Here is a 25,002-nt window from a genome sequence, read left to right as displayed (position 1 = left end):
TTGCATTTTTGAATGTTTCAGTAATCTAAATCTAAAGTCAAACTTTGTCGCCCATCTTTTTACTTCATGTGTTTGGCTAGAAGAAAACATTTTTTTTCTTGTTTTTATAATCACTCTGACTTTTAATATTTTCTCAGGTTAAACTGAGTTATAGTGTATTTTAATCCTGCTAATATTCAAAGCATTAATACCACATATATTCCTGAGAGTAATATCATATTTTATCAAAATCTAAGCTAAATTCCAATGTAGAGAAGCAGTATTCCCTTTTCTTTTTTCATAGGAAGTTATATATGTAAGGATAGTAGCATAAGTAAGTAATATATCTGAATGACAATAGTGATACTTTTGGCTCTCCTACTGTCTTTCTGTCTATATACATACTGCTGTGGTCTGAATATGTCTACCCAACTTTGTATGTTGAAATCCAAACCCCCAAAGATGATGACATTAGGAGGGGCCTTTGGAGGTGCTTAAGTCATGAGGATAGAATCCTCATGAATAGGATTAGTGTCTTATAAAAGAGACTCCAGAGATCCCTTGTCCCTTCCACCACGTGAGGGCACAGCAAGAAGGTGCCACCTAAGAACCATGAAGAGGGCCCTCACCAAACGTGACCATGCTGGTGCCTTGATCTTGGACTTTCCAGCCTCCAAAATTATAAGCAATAAATTTCTGTTATTTGTATGAGCTACGCAGTCTGGGGTAATTTATTATAGCAGCCTGAATGGGACTAAGACACATACTTTGTTAGCCAGAGATGCAGTAAATTAGTCCTCTTGTAGATAAATTTAAAGAATTGCTTTCAGAAGAAATTTAATCAGATAGTTTTTTTATAAGAATATCTATAAATAAAAAGAACATAAACATCTTAAAAATTCTTCATAGAAAGCATTTATTGCAGTATGAACATCTATACCAAACAGTTATAACTAATAACTAGTAACTAATAACCAAACAGTTAAAACTAATAATTAAGCCTAAAACTAAAGAAAAGCAAAATCTCAACACATTAATAAAACCTTTTTATATTTTTCAATCACAGTCACAAAAAGCAAGCCGGGAAATGTCCAGTTGAGTAGATGAACAATTTCATTTTTTGCTAGGCATCAAAGACATGGTCAGAATGTTTCCTTATATGATAGGAAGAAGCTTAGTGTGATTTGTTTCTTAGTATTTATAGAGGAGAACTAAATCTAATATAAAGTTATTCAAATGGACAATGATATAATTGTCAATGAAAAAGTTACAGTGGAAAAGAAAACAACCTATTTGTTAAATAATGCACTATACCTTCTGGTCCCAGTGTTCTCGCACAATATACTTTTCATTAGCCAGTTTTGATAATTTAAAAATATATTCTAATTATTAGTATATTGAGGTGAAATATATCACTTGATAGGAGGAAAGTAATTACTCTAAATATAAATGGAATATCACCTCCTAATTTGATTTTTTGGAGTAGATATAACACAGTATTAGTTTTATAGTTACTGAAATTGTTGTGTGACTACAGAAACTATAACAGTTAAATATACTTTTTAGCAGATTTATAAATTGGAATAATGAATGGATTGTTTCTCTACTTCTACCTTTTCAACTAAAAAAGATAAAAAAGATACAGAAAATAAGCTTTCAAACGTATTTTCTTTTTCATTTATTTATTTGACTACTAGTGAGATTGATTGTTCTGTGGGTTTTATTTAAAAAAAATTTGTTTAAACAAAAACCACATGATCATCTCAATAGATGCAGAGAAAGCATTCGACAAGATCCAACACCCATTTATGATAAAAACCCTCAGTAAAATGGGTATAGAAGGAAAGTACCTCAACATAATAAAGGCCATATATGATAGACCCACAGCCAACATCATACTCAATGGACAAAAACTGAAAGCCATCCCTCTGAGGACAGGAACAAGACAAGGGTGCCCACTTTCACCACTCCTATTCAACATAGTACTGGAGGTGCTGGCCAGAGCAATTCGGCAGGAAAAAGAAATAAAAGGAATCCAAATAGGTAACGAAGAAGTAAAACTCTCGTTGTTTGCAGACGACATGATCTTATATATAGAAAACCCCAAAGAATCCACAGAAAAACTATTAGAAATAATCAACAACTACAGCAAAGTAGCAGGGTATAAAATTAACGTGCATAAATCAGTAGCATTTCTATACACTAACAATGAACTAACAGAAAAAGAACTCAAGAACTCAATCCCATTCACAATCACAACGAAAAGAATAAAATACCTTGGGATAAACTTAACCAAGGAAGTGAAGGATCTATACAATGAAAACTACAAGACTTTCTTGAAAGAAATTGACGATGACATAAAGAGATGGAAAGACATTCCTTGCACATGGATTGGAAGAATAAACATAGTTAAAATGTCCATACTACCTAAAGCAATATACAGATTCAATGCTATCCCAATCAGAATCCCAAGAACATTCTTCACAGATATTGAACAAACAATCCTAAAATTCATATGGGGCAACAAAAGACCGCGAATTGCTAAAGCAATCCTGAGCAAGAAAAACAAAGCCGGCGGAATCACAATCCCCAATTTCAAAACATACTACAAAGCTACAGTGATCAAAACAGCATGGTACTGGTACAAAAACAGGTCCACAGATCAATGGAACAGAATTGAAAGCCCAGAGATAAAACCACACATCTATGGACAGCTAATCTTCGACAAAGGAGCTGAGGGCCTACAATGGAGGAAAGAAAGTCTCTTCAACAAATGGTGCTGGGAAAACTGGACAGCCACATGCAAAAGATTGAAAATTGACCATTCTTTTTCACCACACACGAAAATAAACTCAAAATGGATCAAAGACCTAAAGATTAGGCCTGAGACAATAAGTCTTTTGGAAGAGAATATAGGCAGTACACTCTTTGACATCAGTTTCAAAAGAATCTTTTCAGACACTGTAACTCCTCAGTTGAGGGAAACAATAGAAAGAATAAACAAATGGGACTTCATCAGACTAAAGAGCTTCTTCAAGGCAAGGGAAAACACGATTGAAACAAAAAAACAGCTCACTAATTGGGAAAAAATATTCACAAGCCACTTATCCGACAAAGGGTTAATCTCCATAATATACAAAGAACTCACACGGCTTAACAACAAAAAAACAAACAACCCGATCAAAAAATGGGCAGAGGACATGAACAGACATTTCTCAAAAGAAGATATGAATATGGCCAATAGACACATGAAAAGATGTTCATCATCGCTAATCATCAGGGAAATGCAAATCAAAACTACACTAAGATATCACCTTACACCCGTTAGATTGGCAAAAACATCCAAAACCAAGAGTGACAAATGTTGGAGAGGTTGTGGAGAAAAAGGAACCCTCATACACTGTTGGTGGGAATGCAAACTGGTACAACCACTATGGAAAACAGTATGGAGATTTCTCAAAAAGTTAAAAATAGAAATACCCTATGACCCAGCCATCCCATTACTGGGTATCTATCCTAAGAACCTGATATCAGAAATCTCAAGAGTCCGTTGCACCCCTATGTTCATCGCAGCATTATTTACAATAGCCAAGACGTGGAACCAGCCTACATGCCCAGAAACTGATGATTGGATAAAGAAGATGTGGTATATATACACAATGGAATACTACTCAGCCATAAAAAAAGACAAAATTGGCCCATTCACAACAACGTGGATGGACCTCGAGGGTATTATGTTAAGCGAAATAAGCCAGTCAGAGAAAGACGAACTCTATATGACTCCACTCATAGGTGGAAGTTAGTATATTGATAAGGAGATCTGATCGGTGGTTACCAGGGAAAAGGGGGGTGGGGGGAGGGCACAGAGGGGGAAGTGGTGTACCCACAACATGACTAACAAAAATGTACAACTGAAATCTCACAAGGTTGTAATCTATCATAACATTAATTAAAAAAAAAAAATTTTGTTTATTGTCTGTTTATACTATATTTATCTTTTTAATTGATTTGAATGGACTTTTAATATATCACATGTATTAATTAATTAATTAATTAATACATGTGATATATTACATGTACATAATACATATCATAAAATCATAATACATATCCATAATACATATCATAAAAAACTTCTCCAGTTTTTGATTTGTTGAGTTATTGTAATTTTATTTGAAGCTTTAAAAGTTTAATTTATCAAATTAGTTCTTATACATAATTAAATAATAATAATGATTATAATGAGAAACAACAGTTTCCTGCCCCACTTCTCCTCACTTTCCAGTTCCACACCTCAGACGCTTCTCAAATCTTTGAGCTATTCCTTTGATATTTATTATTTCTTTTTTCATTGTAGTAAAATATGTATAACATAAAATTTATCATTTTAACCATTTTTAAGTGTGCAGTTTAGCCACATTAAATATATTTGCAGTTACAACCGTAACCACTATTCATTTCTAGACTTTTCATCATCCCAAACAGGAGCTCTGTAGCCATGAAATAGTAGCCCCTCTACCACAGTTCCTGGTAACCTCTATTCTGGTTTCTGTCTATAAAAATTTGTCTATTCTAGGTACCTTGTATAAATGAAATCATTCAATATTTGACATTTTGTGTCTGGTTTATTTCCCTTAGCATAATGTTTTCAAGGTTCATCCATGTTATAGCATGTATCAGAATTTCATTCCTTCTTATGGCTGAATAATAGTCCGTTATATATATATATATATCACATTTTGTTTATCCATTCATCTGTTGATGGTCACCTGGGTTCTTTCTACCTTTCAGCTATTGTGAATAATGCTGCTCTGGATATTGGCATACAAATATCTATTTGACCCCTTGCTTTCCATTCTTTTAGATATATACCTAGAAATGGAATTGCTAGATCCTATGATAATTATGTATACCTTTTTGAGGAACTGACGTGCTATTTTCCACAGCAACTGCACAATTTTAGATTCCTATCAGCAACGCACAAAGGTTTCCATTTCTCCACATCCTTATGAATATTTGTTATTTTCTCTTTTTTTGGATAATAGCTGTCCTAATGGATGTGAAGTGGTATCTCCTTGTTGTTTGATTTGTATCTCTGTTATGGCTAGTGATGTTTCATGTGCTTATTGGCCATTTGTATATCTTCTTTTGAGAAATGTCTACTCAAATCCTTTCCTCATATTTGAGTCTGTTTTGTTGTTATTGTTGAATTGTAGGAGTTCTTTATATATTCTAGATATTAATCCCTTATCAGATATATGCTTTTTAAATATTATCTCCCGTTGTATGAGTTTTTTCACTCTATTAGTGTCCTTTGATGCACAAAAGTTTGAAATTTTGAGGAAGTTCAGTTATCTCTTTTTTCTTTTGTTATTTGTACTTTTTCTGTCATAACCAAGAAATCATTGCCAAATCCAATGTCATGAAGATTTTCCCTGTGTTTTCTCTAAGGGTTTAATAGTTTAGCTGTTAGATTTAGTTCTTTGATCCATTTCGAGATAATTTTTATATATGGTGTGTAATATATAAATATATGGTCCACTTCATGTTTTGTGTGTGTGGATATCCAGTTTTCCCAGCACCATTTGTTGAAAAGACTCTTTTTTTCTCCATTAAATGTTCTTGATTCCCTTGTTGAAAACCCCTTGACTATAGGATTATTTCTGGACTTTCTATTCTATTCCTGTGGTCTATACATCTGTCCTTTTGCCATTACTGTTTTGATTATTTTAGGTTTTCACTAAGTTTTGGAATCAGGAAGTGTCACTGCTCCAACTTTGTCTTTTTCAAGATTGTTTTGGGCTATTTGGAGTTCCTCAAGATTGCTTGAGCATTTTACAATGGGTTTTTCTTTTTCTGCAAAAGAATATCTTTGGGATTTTGATAGGGATTGCATTGAATCTATATTTTGCTTTGGTAGTATTATTGTCCTAATAATATTAAGTATTCCAATCACTTAACATGGAATGTCTTTCCATTTATTTGTGTCTTCTTTAATTTTTTTCAGCAGTGTTTAGTAGTTTTCAGGATACAAATCTTCTTGGTTAAATTTATTCCTAAGTATTTTTTTCTTTGATGGTATTGTAAATGGAATTGTTTTCTTACTTTCCTTTTTGTGGAGTTCGTTGCTACTGTATGGAAATGGAAATGATTTTTGTGTACTGATTTTGTATCCTGTAACTTTGCTGAATTTATTTACTCTAGAATTTTTTGTTGAAAATTTAGGGTATTCTATTTAGAAGACCATATCATCTGCAAACAGAGTTCAGTTTACTTCTTCCTTTCCGATTTGGATGTCTTTTGTTTCTTTTTTTGCCTGATTACTCTGGCTAGAATTTCCACTACTGTGTTGAATAGAAGTAGGGCAAGCTAGCATCCTTGACTTTTTCTAAGGGTGATAGCTGTGGCTTTTTCATGTATTGCTTATCATGTTGAGGAAGTTTCCTTCTATTCCTAGTTTACTGGTTGTTTTTTGTCATTGATGTTGTTCTGCATCAATTGAGATAATCTTGTGATTTTTTGGTCCTTCGTGCTATTAATGTTGTGTATTACGTTCATTGATTTTCGTATGTTGAATCACTCTTGCATTTTGGGAATAAATTAGTCATGGTGTATAATCTTTTTATTATGTTGCTGAATGTGGTTTGCTAGTATTTTGTTGAGGATTTTTGCATCACTATTTATAAGGGGTATTGGTCTGTAGTTGTCTTTGCTTGTAGTATCTTTGTCTGCCTTTGCTATCAGGATGATACTAACCTCAGAGAATAAGTTAGTAAGTATTCTCTACTCTTTAATTTTTGGGAAGTTTGGGTAGGATTGCTGTTAATTATTCTTTAAATGTTTGGTAGAATTCACCAGTGAAGCTACCTGTCAAGGGATATTCTTTGTTGGAAGTTTTTTGATTGCTGATTGAATCTCCTTACTAGTTCTAAATCTATCCAGATTTTCCATTTCTTCATGATTCAGTTTTCATAGATCATTTCTAGGAAATTGGTTCATTTTATCTAGATTTTCCAATTTGGTGTCATATTATTTTTCATGATATTCCTTTATCAATCCTTATTTCTGTAAAATGGGTGGTGATGTTCCCACTTTCTTTTATAGTTTTAGTAATTTGAGTCTTTTTTGTTCCTTTGTCACTGTGGTTAAAAGTTTGTCACTTTTGTTGATTTTTTTCAAAGAACCAACTTTTGGTTTTGTTGATTTTGTCTATTATCTTCTATTTTCTGTTTTATCTCTTCTGTAGTCTTTATTATTTCCTTCCTTCTCCTAGTTTTGGGTTTAATTTTCTCTTCTTTTTCTAGTTCCTTAAAGTGTAAAATTAGGTTATTGACTTGAGTTCTTTCTCTTTTAAAATGTGTCATTTCTCTTAACACTACTTTGTTTGCATTTCCATCATTATGTTGTGTTTTCATTTTCACATTTCTCAAGATATTTTATGATTTCTCTTGTGATTTCTTCTTTGACCTATTGGTTGTTTAAAAAGTGTTATTTAATTCCCTTGTAGTTTGAATTTTCTAGTCTTCCTTCTGTTATTGATTTCTAGTTTTATTCCATTGTGATCAGAAAAAATATTTTGTATGATTACAGTCTTTTTAAATGTATAAAGTCTTGTTTTGTGGACTAACGTGTGATCTCTCCCGGAAATTGTTTCATATGCATTTGGGAAAAATGTGTGGTTCTGCTGTTGCTGAGTGGTGTTCTATACGTGTCTACTAGGTCCAGTTGATTTATAGTGTTGTTCAAGTACTCTGTTTTCTTACTTAGCTCTGTTCAGTTTCTATTCATTATTGAAAGTGGGGTATTGAAGTCCTCAACTATTATTGTAGAATTGTCAGTTTCTCCCTTCAACTCTGTCATTGTTTGCTTCACATATTTTGGGACTCTGATTTTGGTGTACGTATGTTTACAGTTGTTATATGTTCTTCATGAATTGACCCTTTTAGCAATGTATAGTATCTGTTGTCCCTTGTAACAGTTTTTGACTTAAAGTCTATTTTGTCTGATATTAGTAATGGCACCCTACTTCTCTTTTGGTTGCCATTTGCATGGAATATCTTTTTGCATCCTTTCAGTTTCAACCTTCACATTTTTAGAGCTAAAGTTAATCTCTTGTAGTCAACATATAGTTGGACTATGTTTTTTTTAATCCATTCTGATAATGTCTGCCTTTTGATTGGAGAGTTTAATCCATTTATATCTGAAGTAAAAAATTATGAGAAAAGACTTAGCCATTTTGTTATTTGTTTTCTGTGTGTCTTATAACTTGTGTGTCCCTTATATCCTCCATCACTGCCTTGTTTTTGTGTTTAGTTAATTTTTTTGTAGTTATTAATTTTTATTTCTTTCTCACATTCTCTTGTATATATTTCATAGATATTTCTTTTGTGGTTACCATGGGGATTACCTCTAACATCCTAGAATTATAACAGTCTGATTTGAATTGATACCAACTAAACTTCATTTGTGTACAAAAACTCCACTTGTAAACAGCTCTGTCCCCATCTTTATGTTCTTGATATCATAAACTATTTCTTTATACCTGTTTGCTCGATAACATATATTTATGATAATTTTTTATGCATTTGTCTTTTAAATCCTGTAGAAAATTCAAAAATAGAGTTACAAACCAAAATTTCAATAATAATGGCTTCATATTTGCTGATGTATTTACCTTTACTGGAGATCTTTATATTGTTATACAGTTTAAAGTTACTTTCTAGTGTCCTTTGATTTCAAAATGAACTCCTCTCATTGCATTTCTTGTAGGGCAGGTCTAGTGTAATCAACTGTCTCAGCTTTTGTTTATCTGAAAGGGTCATAATTTCTCCCTCATTTTTGAAGGAAAGTTTTGCCAGATATAGAATTCTTGGTTGATATTTTTTTCTTTAGCACTTTAAATATATCATCCCAGTGTTTTTTGACCTCTAAGGTTTCTGATGAGAAATGAGCTTATGATCTTTTTGATGATTCTTTGTATGTGTTGAATTGCTTCTCTCTTGCTTGCTTTTTTTTTTTCGTTCTTTTTCTTTCGACGATTTAAGTATAAAGTGTCTTTGTGGGGGGTCACTTTGTATTTATCTTAATTGGATTCATTAAGCTTCTTGGATTTGTAGATTCATTTCTTTCATCACATTTGGGAGATTTTCAGCCATTATTTCTTGAAATATTTGAATTGAATGATAATGGAAATAGAAAATATCATAATTTATGCAGTGCAGCTGAAGTTATACTTAGAGGGAAATTTATAGCTTAATGCTTATTAGGAAAATAAGAAAGATCTTAAAATCATAATTTAAATTTCCACCTTTTCTATAAAAAGAGGAAAATAAACACAAAGTAAATAGAAGAAAAGAAATAAGAACAAAAAAATCAGTAAAATAGAACACCAACAAATAATAGAAACAAATCAATGAAACCAAAGACTGTACAATTTTTAAAATCTAGCAAGACCAGTCAAGATAAAAAAAAAGTTACCAATATTAGGAATTAAGAGGTAACATCATTACACATTTTGTTGAATTAAAAAGATAATAAATGGATATTTTCAACAATTTTATTCTAAGCAGTTAAACAACTTGTATGAAATAGATATATTTCTCTTTTTTTGGTGAGGAAGATTGGCCCTGAGCCAACATCTGTTGCCAGTCTTCCTCTATTTGCTTGAGGAAGATTGGCCCTGAACAAACATCTGTGCCAATCTTCCTCTGTTTTGTATATGGGACGCTACCACAGCATGGCTTGATGAGTGGTATGTAGATCCATGCCCGGGATCTAAACCCCTGCATGAACCCTGGGCCACCAAAGCAGAGCACACCAGCTTAACTACTACACCAGTGGGCCCATCCCTAGACGTATTCCTTGAAAAGCGCAGATTATTAAAATTGACTGAATGAGAATCAGGTAGGTCAAATCACATATCTGTTGAACAAATTTAAGTACTAATTAAAATCTTTTAACAAGGAAAAGTATAGGCTCAGATGTCTTCATGGGTGAATGCTATCAAGAAAGTATATTATATTTCTTATAGTTCCTTATAGTTCTAAGTAATTTTTACCAATATTATAAAAAAAAAAAGAAAAGAAAAATTACCAATACTACACAAGCTCAGAAAACAGAGGAAGAAGGAGCACTTCCCACCTTATCAGGCAAGCATAACTCTGATACCAAAGCCAAAGAAGGACATTACAAGGAAACAAAATTGTAGACCAACACGGGCCTAAAAGTCATTAACAAAAAATTGATAAGTTCAACCTATTAATATAAAAAGGATCATACATCATGACAACTGGGATTTATCCTGGGAAGCCAATAATAGTTCGTCTTCAAAAATCAACAAGTATAGGGGCTGGCCCCGTGGCCGAGTGGTTAAGTTCGCGCGCTCTGCTGCAGGCGGCCCAGTGTTTCGTTGGTTCGAATCCTGGGCGCGGACATGGCACTGCTCATCAAACCACGCTGAGGCAGCGTCCCACATGCCACAACTAGAAGGACCCACAACGAAGAATATACAACTATGTACTGGGGGGCTTTGGGGAGAAAAAGAAAAAAATAAAATCTTTAAAAAAAAAAAAATCAACAAGTATAAGTCACCACATCAACAGAATAAATTAGTAAAACCACATTTATCTAAAAAATTACAGATAAAGCATTTTACAAAATTTAATGCCAATTTATGATATAAACTCAGTAAACAAAAAACAGCCTGATAAAGGGGATTTATGAAAAACTTAACAGCATCCTGTTTAAGGTTGTAAGATTGAATGCTTTTTTTGCCTGCTTTCAGAAACAAGGTACAGCTGTCCATTCTTACTACTTCTATTCAAAACTATACAGTATCTAGTGCAGTAAGGCTAGAAAAAGAAGTAAAAATTATAAAGATTTGAAAAGAAGTTAAACTGGTTTTCCTCAGACATTGATTGTGTACTCAGAACATCCTAAGGAGTCTACCAAAAAAGCTATGAGAAATGACAACTAAATGTAGCAAGTTCTCAGTCTAGAGAAAGGCAATATCATGAGCAGATTGTATGTTTATGATAGTAGTGAACTATTAGAAAATGAAGTGTAAAACAATACCAGTTAAAATAAGATTTAAAAAGCATGAAATTATATGCATGATGTGCATGACCTGAACGCTAAAAAGTACAAAACTTTGCTGAGAGAAATTAAAGCTTATATATAAAATCTATATAAATATAAAGAGATACCATATTCTTGAGTTGGAAGTCTCAGTATTGTTAAGGTGTCTATTTTCCTGAAATTGATCTACACATTCAAGCCAATCTTAGTAAAAATTCCAATAGGCTTTTTAAAAAAATAAATTGACGTGATTCTGTAATTCACACAACAATGCAAATAATTTAGACGTTTAAAAAGTTTAGAAAAGTTGACAGTCTTAAATACCTGGTTTCAAGATTTACTGTAAAGCTACAGAAATCAAGATAGTTGGGTATGGATAGAAGAATAGACATATATATCAGTGGAACAAAATAGAGTCCAGAAGTAGATCCACATGTATATGGTCAATTGACTTTTGACAAAGATACCAAGTGAGTTTAATGGAGAAGTGGCAGTCTTTTCAGGAAATAGAACACTTGTATATCCATATGGGATAAGATGAATGATTGACAACTCGTAACCTTGCGCAAAACTTAACTCAAAATTGATCACGTACCTAAACATAAAAGCTAAACTGTAAAAATTAAAATCACCTCTTTAAAGACCTTATTTCAAACTATGGTCACATTCTGGGGTACTGAGAGGTAGGGCTTTAACATGAATTTTGGAGGAGAACAACTCAGCCCATAACAGGGCACAAAGGAACTCTTTGGGAAAATGTAAATGTTTCATATTTTGATTATCGTGGGAATTACTTGGATACTTAGATTTGTCAAAACTCATTAAGGTGTTCATTTAAAATGGATGCATTTTGTTATATGTAAATTATACCTCATTAAAATAGCTTTTTTAAACAGTAAAACATCAGCCCAAACAAAACAAAAGAAATAAAAACTCTCATCACAAATCTGATTAAAATTTCGTTAAAATATGTTTATCTGGAAACGATAATATAAGATCTTCCCACACGGGAATATGGTATGCATCTATATTATGCAATGTTTTTGTAGCCTTTGGTAAAATTAGGTAGTTAAATTAACAATAAAACAGTGCCCTTACTACTTTCCCTTTAACAAAACTGGGTAAACGTTCTGCTTTTCCTTAGGTCAGCTGGTATTCTAATATAAGTAAATAGCTGAAAAAATTAGCTTTTTGATATGAAAATCTGTATTTGAATACAGTTCAAATTCAGTTGTAAAATGAATGCTTAGAGTTGTTTATGTAAATTGACATGCCATGAGTTTTTAGGTAATCAATCTTATGTTATAGTTTACATTCCCAACAAGCTTCTGCTTTACCTTCTTGAAGTCTAAAATGTTTAATAATGTAGGTACAAGAGGCAGGCAAGAGTTCAGCTAAAGCAAATTATCAGCCAGAAAAAGAAATAAGAAGGGAAAAATGTTTAAAGATTTAAAAATGGCAGACAAAATAATGAAATTCTGTTTTTAATTAATGAATGTCTTTATTAATGACAAATTTAAGATCAGAATGTTATTAACATCTAATATTAGATACCATTTCATAATTATGACATAATAGGCACAACTGATAAAGTATTGTTGTATTATAGAAATATAATTCACAATTTTAAAACATATCTAATTATAATAACATTGTAAACAGCTCCCATAGAAAGATTAGTAACTATGGCGATGAATCAACTAAAGTTTTTGGCGTTAGCAGTTTTCTCTTTATTGGATACTTTGTCTTTGATAAGACACCAGGCACCAAGTCTTTCTACATCATAATGTAGACAGATTGGCGATAAGAACACTAATGGTTTTTATCTTAATCTCATTTAAAAGCATCTTATATTTCTAAGTAATTTTTACTTTCTGATACTCTGTGATACTCTATCAATTGTAATACTCCTTTTCAAAAGTGATTTTTTGCTAGCATTGCTATTGATTTTTACAATAAATACACTTTAGTATATATTTCACCTTGTTTTCTAACAATAAAAAACTTTTAAAGTGACAGTGGTAACGTGACTTCCTAGTAAAAGTACTTTTCTAAATAAATGAAAATTTAAGTAAAGTTAAAAGAGCATTGGTTTTATTGTAATTAATATTACATACCTAAATTACTTTGGAATAAAGTTTTCATATCATATAATTATACTATACGGGTCTAAAAAGATCCACAATATATGGGTTATTGGGGCTTTTTTCTATATAGAAAGTGATTACCGTACTGAAAATTCATTCATTATGAGGCATATGAAATTAAAGAGATAAGAAGTTTTGAAAATTTGGTGTGTAATACTGAAAGCGATTACTTCTTCACAATAAAAAAAATGTTTAGAACAGAGGCAGTGCTCTGAAGAATCAATATTCAAGCACAGAAAAGTTCTTTATTAACTCACAATTTTAAGCTAGTTTCTACTATCTAATTACTCATTTTGATTCCTGTTATATGTTTTAAAATCTTGAATTTTTGAAAATTCGGAAGCCTTCTGATTATTTTTCCCTTCTTTAAAAATTTTTTAATCTCAAATTGGTCTCTTTTCTGTTTTTATAAGGAAACTTTTTTTGAGATATAATTCACATACCACATAATTCACCCTTTTAAAGTATAAAATTCAGTAATTTTTAGTATGTTTACATAGTCATACAACCATCACCACTATCCAATTCCAGAACATTTTCTTCACCCAAAAAGAAAACCCTTATCCAGTAGCAGTCACTTCCTACTCCTACCACCTTTTAACCCCTGGTAACCACTAATCTGCTTTCTATTTCTACGGACTTGCCTTTTCTAGACGTTTCATATAAATGGAATCATACAATACATGGCTTTCTGTGTGTGGCTTCTTCACTTAGCATGTTTTCAAGGTTCATCTGTGTTGTAGGATGAGTCAATACTTTATTTCTTTTTATGGATAAATATTCCTTTTACTTTCAATCTATTTGTATCTTTGCATGTAAAGTGTGTCTTTTCTAGATAGCATATAGTCGGATCATTTTTTAAAAATCCATTCTGCTAATCTCTGTCTTTTAACTAGAGTGTTTACTTCATTTACATTTAAAGTAATTACTGATAAGGTGGTTTTTACATCTGCAGTTTTGCTACTTGTTTTCCGTAGGTCATCTTTTTTCTTCCTCTATTCTTCCGTTAACTGCCTTCTTTTGTATTAAATAGGTATTTTCTAGCATGCCATTTAAATTCCCTTGGCATTTCTTTTACTATATATTTTTAAGTTATTTTCTTAATAAATGTCTTGGGAGTTACATTGTTTTTGTTATGTGCCATCAAGTCGGCTCCGACTCCTGGAAACCCTGTGAATTCGTGATTTCCACAATGTCCCGTCATCAACAGCCCTACTTAGCTTCTGTAGACTCATGGCTATGGCTTCCTTTATGGAGTCAATCCATCTCATATTTAATCTCTCTCTTTTCCTGCTGCCTTCTACTTTTCCCAACATTATTGTCTTTTCTGAAGAATCCTGTCTTCTCATGATGTGCCCAAAATAGGACAGTCTCAGTTTTATTGTTTTTGCCTTCAGCAATAGTTCAGGCTTAATTTGCTCTAGGACCCACTTGTTCATCTTTCTGGCAGTTTAGGGTACCCGTAGAGCTCTCCTCCAACACCGTATTTCAAATGAATCAATTTTTTCCCTGTTAGCCTGCTTCACTGTCCAGCTTTCGCACCTATACATTGTAATTGGGAATATGAGAGTGTGAATAATCTTGGTTTAGTCGTTAATGACACTTCCTAACACTTGATGATCTTTCCTAATTCTTTCATTGCTACCCTTCCCAGTCTCAGTCTTCTCTTGATTTCTTGGCTGCAGCCTCCATTTAAATTGATGCCTGAACCAAGGTAAACAAAAATCTGTAACACTTCCAGTGTCTTCATTGTCTATGTTAAAGAACATCTTAATTTATAACAATGTAGTTTAGATTGATGCTAATTTGATTTCCATAGTTTGTAAGAACTTTGATTCTGTATAGCTGTATTATGTCCCACTTTCTTTATGCTCTTGTCATAAAAATTACATATTTATACATTGTATGCCTATCAACACAGATTTATAATTATTGCTTTATGCAGTTGTCTTTTAAACCAGAAAGGAGACAAAAAGAGTTACAAACAAAAAATACATTTATACTCTCTTTTATGTTTACCTGTGTTGTTACCTTTACTAGTACTCTTTAATTCTTCATGTGGATTTAAGTTACTGTCTAGTGTCCCTAAAAACTCTCTTAGAGTCTGAGCCTTACAGCTCTCTCAGTTGTAATCCACTCTCATTATCCTAGAGCCCTGTTGATGTGATGATAAGGTATGGGGAAAGGGGAAGCATCCTCTAATTCTGTGATTAAGGCTCAGTCTTTTAGTGGTCCTGTGTCCCTGGGCTGTGGCTTTCACATGTGTTTCTCAACTCTATTCATCTCCTTAGATGAGACAAGAAGTCTAGAACGAACTGGAGTTCAGGTAATTTTTATTTCCCCCAATTCAGATAAGTCTCTGGCAAAGTCTTCTCCCTTACTGGGAGGCTGGCCTTTGTTATGGGTAATGAATGTATTTCAAAATGGTTACTTCTCTGTTCACTCTGCCAGAAACAGGAGGCTTTTTCTTGGCTCTTTACTATGAGAACCTGGTGGAGTTCCTGGAGGAAATATCTACAAAAATGTGGGGGACCCCTAACACTAGCCTCTCGGAGTTTCTCACTTTTATACTAGTATACGCTGTGCCTCCAGCAGTTCATCAAAATTACCATTTAAGTGTTCCTACCAATTTGTAGTTTTCGTGGCTTCTGCTCCCAGTAAGCAGATCTGGACTGTGATTCTCTATATTCATCTTACTCTCCAGACTTCAGGGTGGCAATTTGCCTTTTGACCTCAGTTCTCTGATGTGTCTAAGAAAAGTCATTGATTTTCAGTTTGTTCAGCTTTTTTTCTGAGTGTAAGATGAGTATGATGACTCCCAAGTCCTTTACATATTGGAGCTGAAAGTGTAAGTCCTAATTTTAACTTTAAAAATGTATTTTCGGGCTGACCCGGTAGCATGGTGATTAAGTTCATGCACTCTGCCTCAGCGGCCTGGGGTTCTCCGGTTCAGATCCCACGTGTGGACCTACACACTGCTCATCAAACCATGCTCTGTCAGCATCCCACATACAAAATAGAGGAAGATTGGCACAGATGTTAGCTCAGTGACCATCTCCCTCAGCAAAAAGAGGAAGATTGGCAACAGATGTTAGCTCAGGGCCAATCTTCCTCACCAGGAAAAAAAAAATGTATTTTCATCTGAGTTTCATAATGTAGATGTAATGTACTTTAAAGATCAAATCAACATATGTCTTTTGTCACTACCATTGTCAACTGTTACACAGTACAGTGACTGGAGTTATTAAATGTATCATCTCATCTATTTTTCATTTTGAGAGGGTTTGACATGGGACAGACAGAAGACATGAGACCTTACATTAGAATTTATTTCAGAGGGAAATTTGGGACTGAGATTGAAATATAAATAGAAGGGTTTATTAGTTTTCTATTGTTGCATAACAAATTACCACAAACTTAGCACCTTAAATCAACATACATTTATTATCTCATTCTTTTGGTGGATTAGGAGTCTGGCATGCATTAGCTGAGTTTTCTCCTCAGGATCTCACAGGGCTTTCGGGTCAGTTAGGGCTGCAGTCTCATTAGAAAGATTGGTTTCCAAGTGCCTTCAGTTTATTGGCAGCATTTATCTGTTTGTAATTGCAGGTACCCAGATAACTGCTGAGGTACCCAGTTTCTTACTGGCTTTTGGCTGGAGATGGCTCTTAGCTCTTAGAGGCTACCCTTAGCTCCTAGCTACATGGTTTGCTCAAGCACATGGCAGCTTGCTTCCTCAAAGCCAACAAGGGTATCTCTTTTCAGAGGGGTGGTAGCTTTCAGAGGGGTGGTAGCTTTTCAGAATAGAATCAAATTGAATCAAATCGAATCAAATTGAACAGAATAGAAGGGGCTGTCACGTGGTTAAGCTGGGTCCACCCAGGATAATCTCCCTTTTGATTAACTCAGAATCAGTTGAGGTGGACCTTAATCACATTAGCAAAATCCCTCCACCTTTTTTGCTACATAATGTAACCTAATCATGGGTGTAAAATCTTATCATTTTCATTTATCCCACTCACCCTCTAGGGGAGGAGTTTATGTGTGTCCAGAGGGCAGGAATCTTGGAGGCCATCTTAGACTTCTTCCTACACAGGGGTAAATTTGTCAGGGTAAGAAAAAGATTAAAAAGAACCTATGATAAAGATTTGCTACTTTGGCGTATGCAGAAAAGATTAATTAATTAAAGTGAAATGATATTCATGAAATGTAGTCAAGTAGCAAAGGCATCATGACTGGCACATAAGTTCTTCATAGACGCTGACTGAACGAACACATGAATGGTTAGATATTAACTCTTTTTGTTCCAGGTCTTACTTATTATGTCTAAAATCAGACGTATTTTAGAACTACAAACTAACATTCCCATGATTTGCACCATAGATCGATACATTCTAATTCTGCATATTAATATTTATTCTATATTGAGAAGGAACTTTTAATATCCTTAAATGGGTTTCTTTAAAATACCAAAATTATTTATATTGAGAACTTTGCTCATATTATATTTAGGATCTTTCTGGGAAATCTGGTAACTTTACTTCACATTTATTTTTATTTTTATTTATTCAGTCCATTGAGGAAGTACTTACTGAATGCGTACTTTGTGCAAAGGACTGTGCGAAGCCCTGTTGAAGATTCAAAAATGAACAAGTTATCTCTTCTAGAAGATCTTAGTTTTGTAGTGGTATAAAATATGTATGCAAATCCCCGTGATAGTTGACAAAATCTGTAATCATTAGGGAGAAACAGAAAAGTGATACGGAGTTAAGAGTAGGCAGAGTCCACATTTGATTGAATGAAGCAGCGAAGCTTCTTAGAGGAGAGGGTATTTCACTAGATGTTAAAGAAAGGTGGGTAGATTTCCAGTGGTAGATATGGGAGTGAGGAGTATAGCATTCTAGACTGAGGGGATAGCATTAGCAAAGTCACGGAAAATATTTTTATAATTGCAGAGTTCAGCTTAGCTTGTGTGAAAGCATTTAGTGGAAAGACTGGACAGGAGGTTGCAGATTTTCATAAAAGAAACCTAGGATAGAAGTCTAAAGTTTTCAGATCACACATTTCAGTGGTAAATTGTTTTTCCCTGTAAATCTAGATAATTAGAGTGGGTGACTTACTGAAAGCTCTCCTCTTTCACTGAGAGAAATGAAAAGAATTTCCTTTTGTTATAAACTGCAGCATTTGTATAAGGATAAAAGTGAGAAAGTTGTCATTCTGGATTTTCCCCCCACATTTCTTTCAGAGCCTTCTAAAGTTCCTAACAACTACGTTAGTTTCATGAAGAATACCATTCCTCCACTAAGATAAATTGATTTTGACTCTGTATTGTCATCTAATTAGTAGCACCTCTGCTTTAGAACTCTCTGAGAGAAAATTTTTATGGGTAGAAGAGTTTCTAAACATTTTTTATGGATAGAAAAGTTTCCATTAAATCATTTTGAAAAGAGACTCTCTGGTGCCAAAGTAGCAACTTGGATCTTTTTATTTGTCTGTTGCAGACTCTGATTTTCTTTTACATCTTTATGAGTAAAATGCATAAACCGTTTTCCCTGAGAGCATTTTGCATTCACCACTGAATGTCAGATAAGGAATAAAATGCAAATATTTCTGTTCAGTCTCTAGTTATAATTTTTGTAAGTATTGTTTAATATTAAATTTATATGTTGAGAAATTTGTAATGCTACTAGTTTGATATGTTTCTCATTTTTAGGCTATATTCCATTTAATTTAATAGAGAAACCAAATTGATCCATTTAAAACGTTTTTCTTTTTTCTTATTTAGATGCTTGAAGTTTAGATTATAGATTTGCCTTATTTTCAGTGATCAACCAAGCCTTATTAAGGAAAATTTTTTCCACAATGTTAAATAGAAGGAATCTTTATGGTATTGAGGCCTTTGGCATTGTGGTAGGAAGGCTGTATGTCTCTGAGAGGTTAGGTGTAATTCTTAAGAACTTCTGCTTTTTTTTTTGGTAAGGAAGATTTGCCCTGAGCTAACATCTCTTGCAATCTCCCTATTTTTGCTGAGGAAGATTCACCCTGAGCTAACATCTATTGCCAATCTTCCCCTATTTTTGTATGTGAGTCATCATCGTAGCACGACCACTGATAGGTGGATAGTGTAGGTCCACACCCAGGAACCAAACCTGGGCCACTGAAGTGGAGTGCACTCAACTTAACCACTAGGCCACCAGGGCTGGCCCTGATTTTTGAATTAAACAATATTCATTCCTTCATTAATTTATTCATTTGACAAACATTTATTGGACATGTATTACAATCTGAGTAGACAATTTAAATGATTTGGCCAAGGTCACATGTTTAATTAGTGAAAGCACTTGGCTTAGAACTCTTGATTTTCTAGTCCAATGCTATCTTCATAATAGCATTCTGGGGTTTGATATATGAAATATAGTTGGTCTGATAAATAGTAAGTTGATCTATTATTTTTATTTAGAATAATATGTACATGTGTACAAATACCTATATATTGGTATATCAGTATTTATATTTGCTTTTCGCATTTGGCTTTGCTTATGAACTAAACTATTATCCTTAGGAAGGCAGATATAAGAGCTACTCTGGAGGGGTATGCTGAAAAGCTACTTTAATGAGTGAGTGATCAAATACTCTGAAAAACAGTAGAGCAGCTGGAAAGTAGCTATTTAAATAATCAATTTTTGTTTTGTTTTTGTGTGTATGTATGCATGTATATAGTCATTCATATCCTTTGTCTATAAATAACATGCATACATTTAAGTCACATCTGGCTCCAAAAAGTTTTATAAAAATATATTGATTATAGTTCAAGTGAAAAATCTGGGGAGAATAAGAGCAGGGAAGTTAAGATTAAGCTAAAGTCAAGGATGGCTAGGTAACCTACTTCGAAGAGGAAAGGATCAAGTAATAAATCTAGAAGCTAAATTCCTTCTAACTACCTGTGCATCCCCTGCATCCCAACTTTGATTCTAAACTATATTTTCCATGGATGAAAACATAGATATCAAAAGCATTTTTTGGGAAATGACAGGCAAATTGGTTAAATTTAACTTACGATTAATTTACTAAGCATTTCTGTATTAAAACAATTTATTTGAACTTGATATGTGCTAGACAAACTTGGAGGCTCCAGGCATTCATCTTGATTACAGTCTTTAATATCCATCTATAGTTAATGTTTGTAATAGTAACCAATGGATTTTTCTTTTTGGCTGACAGTTTCAGATTGTGGCTTCTGAATTTAGATGATTTAGGTGTTGTCAGGTGGAAAATTACCTTGATGCAATGGTAGCCTCCAAATACATTTAATCAGGCAGGCTATCTCAAGAGGTAATGGAACAGAGGAGTTGGCAGACCAAACCAAGATGCTTGAATTACATAGTTTATTAAATAAATTTGAAAGACATACTAAGAAGCAAGGGGAAAGAGCTGAGGGTAAGTTAACACATTTAGGATAGGGAACAAGTGGGTGGAAGGACCACATTACCTAAATCCTGGGTTATGCAGTGTCCATATGTCTTGTGTTGTCTTTCTCTCTTTGACACATCAGCTTTTCTTGCCGATGGTATGGTTACAAAGGTGAGAAATGAGATTTGAGCAAGGTGGCCCAATAGATGGAAAGTGTTCAAGGCTAATGACGTATACTTACTTTATTAGAGAAAAGTAGGGGCAAGTGCACTTGACCATAGCTATAGTCCACCAGTTAGCCTCCTGAGCAACTATGGATTTTATTTGCTTTTCTTTGGCTCAGGATACATGAGGTCAGAATGAGTGTCAGCAATGGGTGGCTGGAATAAGAGTTCATGAATATTGAGTGTTTCATATGCCCCAGATATATTTAGTACATCTTGAATATTTAGTGCTTCATATATATGTATATATAGTATCTCTTGAATAGTTAATGTCTATTTTATCCATACATACCTTTCCATCTACGTTCATACACACATACTGTACTTATTTTATCTGTTTAACGTATCTTACAGGTTTCCAACTTCTATCTATGGTTTAAACATCTTATTTTCTTCTGCCTTGCTGCCCTTTGTATTCTTTCTTTGTCATTCAGTTTTGCCAGTTTCACTACTATACGCCTTGCAGTAGGTCTTTTTACATTGACATTTAGGAAATCTGGCAGCCTCTTCCACATGGATTTCCTTCCCTAGGTTTGGGAAGTTCTCTGCTATTATTTCTTTGAAGAAGCTTTCTATTCCATTCTCCTTCTCTTCTTCTTGAATACCTATAATTCTTATGTTGCATTTCCTAATTGAGCCGGATATTTCTCAGAGACTTTCTTAATTTCTTTTTAGTCTTAGTTCTCTCTCCTCCTCTATCTGGAGCATTTCAAATGTCTGTCTTCGATTATGCTGATGCGCTCCTCTATGGTGTCTGCTCGAGTGTTCAGGGAATCCATATTTTGTTTTCTTTCTTCCATTGTGTCTTTCATCTCTAATATTTCTGATTGATTCTTCTTTATAGTTTCAATCTCTTTTGTGAAGTAGCTCCTGAACTTGTTGAATTATTTCTCTACATTCTCTTTTACCTCTTTGAGTTTTTTGAAGATAGCTGTTTTGAATTCTTTGTCATTTAGATTACATATTTCTGCATTCTCAGGACTGATTTCTGGGTACTTGTCATTTTCTCTCTGGTCTGGACATCTAGTATAGTATTTGATATTGGTAGAGGGAGTTCTGTTCTTTCATATCCTGGAGTTATTTGGTCGCAGTTTCTGCCTACCGCCACTGGGTGGAGGTCAATAGCCACATACTCTGAGCTCTCTGCTTTCTTCCTAATTCTTGGAGCTGTGCTGAGTGGGTGGGAGGAGGGGCACTTTCTCCTGCATGCTGTCGGGTTTTCTCCTTCTGCACTCCTGGGGTGTTGGTTTGGTAAGGTCACCCTCCACAAAAGCATTCGCCCGGCTAGAGGGCTTCCCTCTAGGCTGCAAAGGCCCTTGGCAGTCCTGGATATTCCTGCAAACAACTGTCTCTTTCCCCGTTCTTTCCCTCTCAGAGGCTGCCCACAGTCCCTGATCACAGTCTTTAAGAGGAGGGAGTGAAGATTTCTCTTATCCCATTCCACCTCCTCCAAGGTGAGCTCCAGTCTCTCCGCCTTCCATCATATGGCTGCATGGGTCTCCCTGATGATTTTTGTGTTGTGTTTGGGTGTCCTCTGTTGGATTATGGGGGTTTTTTTTGTTATATATTGGATGGGGAAGATTTCTGAGAGACTTCACTCTGCCATAATGCTTAATTTTTGTCCTGGTTTAAACATCTTATGAGTTTCACCTATCCATTTGGTTTCTTGTCTTTTATACTAGAATTGAATATTCTTAAGTAATACAACAAATGGAAACTACAGATGTGAATTCTCTCAATCTCTTGCCTTCATTTTTAAGGTGCCAGATACTCAAGGTGTACTACATTTTAAAACTTTTTCAAAAGATATGGCACTTTCTGTGGGACGTGGTGAATGAGTGGTTAGAGCTCATACCAGTGCTTTGGTATTTGCCTTGGTACAAAGTACTATTTCTGAGAAGTTTTTGGAAATAAAATTCGCCTCACTTGCCTAGTTTTGGTAATCTTAGCTTGAAGATGGTATAACTAGTAAGTCATGGTAACATGACATCGTGAAGGGAAAAATAACATCAAGGAAAAGATTCCACAGGTAGCAGCTCTATGTAGGAAAGTCTATAAGTCATGTAGTCTCTACGCATAGCCTCCAACATTATCAACATGTACCCACTATTGTAGTATTATACAGAGTAGTTTCACTGTCCTAAAAATCCTCTGTGCTCCACCCATTTATTCCTCCCTTTCCCCAACCCTTAGCGACCGCTGGGGTTTTTACTCTGTTCGTAGTTTTGCCTTTTCCAGAATGTCATATAGTTGGAATCGTACAATATGTAGCCTTTTCAGATTAGCTTCTTTCCCTTAGTAATATGCATTTAAGTCTCCTCCATGTCTTTTCATGGCTTGATAGTGTGTTTATTTTTAGTGCTGAATACTATTCTATTGTCTGGATGTACCACGGTTTATTTATCCATTCACCTACCAAAGGACCTCTTGATTGCTTCCATGTTTTGGCAATTGTGAATAAAGCTTCTGTAAACATCTGCGTGCAGGTTTTTATGTGGACATAAATTTTCAACTTATTTGGGTAAATGCCAGGGAGTGTATTTGCTGGAGCATATAGTAAGAGTATGTTTTGTTTTGTGAGAAATTGCCAAACTGTCTTTCAAAGTGGCTGTACCATTTTGTATTCCCACCACATCCTCACCAGCATTTGGGGTTGTCAGTATTTTGGATTTTGGCTATTCTAAGTGTATAGTGGTATCATTGTTTTGACTTGCAATTCCCTGATAACATAAGATGTGAAGCATATTTTCATATGCTTATTGGCCATCTGTATATCTTTGGGTAGATACTTGTTCAAATCTTTGGCCTGTTTTTCAATTGGGCTGTTTGTTTTCTTATTGTTAGATTTTAGGAGTTCTTTGTATATTTTGGATGATAGTCTTTCATCAGATGTGTCTTTTGCAAATATTTTCTACCAGTCTGTGGCTTGTCTTCTCATTTATTTATTGATTGTTATGCTATTTCTACTGTCAGTACTTTGGTTTCGTCCTCATCTCCAAACTAAATTATTGCTGAATGATTTTTCTCACTCCAGTCTTTCCCTCATCAATTTTTCCTCCAGATTGATCATGTTATTCTCTTGTTTAATCCTCAGTATGCCTGGAAAAGTAGTCATTACCATCTGTCATTTCTCTTTTTTATATTTTTAGGTTATTCTAGGAATAATTTATAGAAGTAAGAATAAAAGAATAGTAAAAAAATTATTAGAAACTTTAATAAGAGTTTAGACATAACAAAATCTCTGTATCAAGTCAATATTGGTGTACAGATATAATAAAAGATCAAAGAGTAATGTCACGTGTCTTTTTTTTTTTTTTGAGGAAAATTAGCCCTGAGCTAACATCTGCCACCAATCCTCCTCTTTTTTGCTGAGGAAGACTAGCCCTGAGCTAACATCCATGCCCTACTTTATGTGTAGGACACCTGCCACAGCATGGCTTGACAAGTGGCATGTAGGCCCACACCCAGGATCTGAAACAGCAAACCCTGGGCTGCCAACTTGAAATGTGAAAACTTAACTGATATGCCACCCGGCCAGCCCCATGTGTCTTTTTTAGCAACAAAGAGATGGGAAGAGGTGGTCAGTGTTGTCACAAAATGTTGTGTGATGTAGTCTTTCCTGCTGAATAATTAACTGGATGAGAATCCATGGTTCCTTCTTGTTCTTAAATATATGTTGATCACACATCAATTCTTGAATTTGGGAACTTTTATCTAAGATATTGTTATCTGAAGATTTGTAGTCTAAGATATCACTTACACCATCCAATGTCACCATTGTCAGTAGAGTTGGAGTGCTACTCTCTTTCTTTTTGATTCTCTTCTTACTCATCTAATAATTCTGAAATATCTTCCTTTGTTAATTTCCTTTTCTTTGCCATTATGGGAAGAAAATGAAAAATTTTCAATTCTCAACACTGTTCATTGAAATCTAAAAACAAACTACAAATATAGTATCCTCAGGTTTTTTTGTACTTTGTGGAAAAATGATGTGACCCTTTGAGCAACACACACAAAAAAGAATGGCAGTTTATTTTATTATTGCATCATCCTATGTGATTTCATCATTCTTCTGTTTTCCTATTATTAGTTTTTTAGCATTATTAGGAATAATTGATCAGAAATAATGGGTAATAATGGAATGATCTGTAGGATATTGAAATAGT

At 34.1% G+C, this 25,002-nt stretch overlaps 1 protein-coding gene across 2 annotated transcripts in view; it reads left to right on the top strand.

Annotated features, from left to right (window-relative positions):
• BRIP1 (BRCA1 interacting helicase 1) overlaps positions 1-25,002 on the top strand; it is a 197,122-nt gene that overhangs the window by 82,982 nt on the left and 89,138 nt on the right. The window lies entirely within an intron of this gene.

This window comes from Equus quagga, chromosome 11 (assembly GCF_021613505.1).
Source record: "Equus quagga isolate Etosha38 chromosome 11, UCLA_HA_Equagga_1.0, whole genome shotgun sequence".
NCBI lineage: Eukaryota > Metazoa > Chordata > Mammalia > Perissodactyla > Equidae > Equus > Equus quagga.
This window is presented reverse-complemented; position numbering and strand designations above follow the sequence as displayed.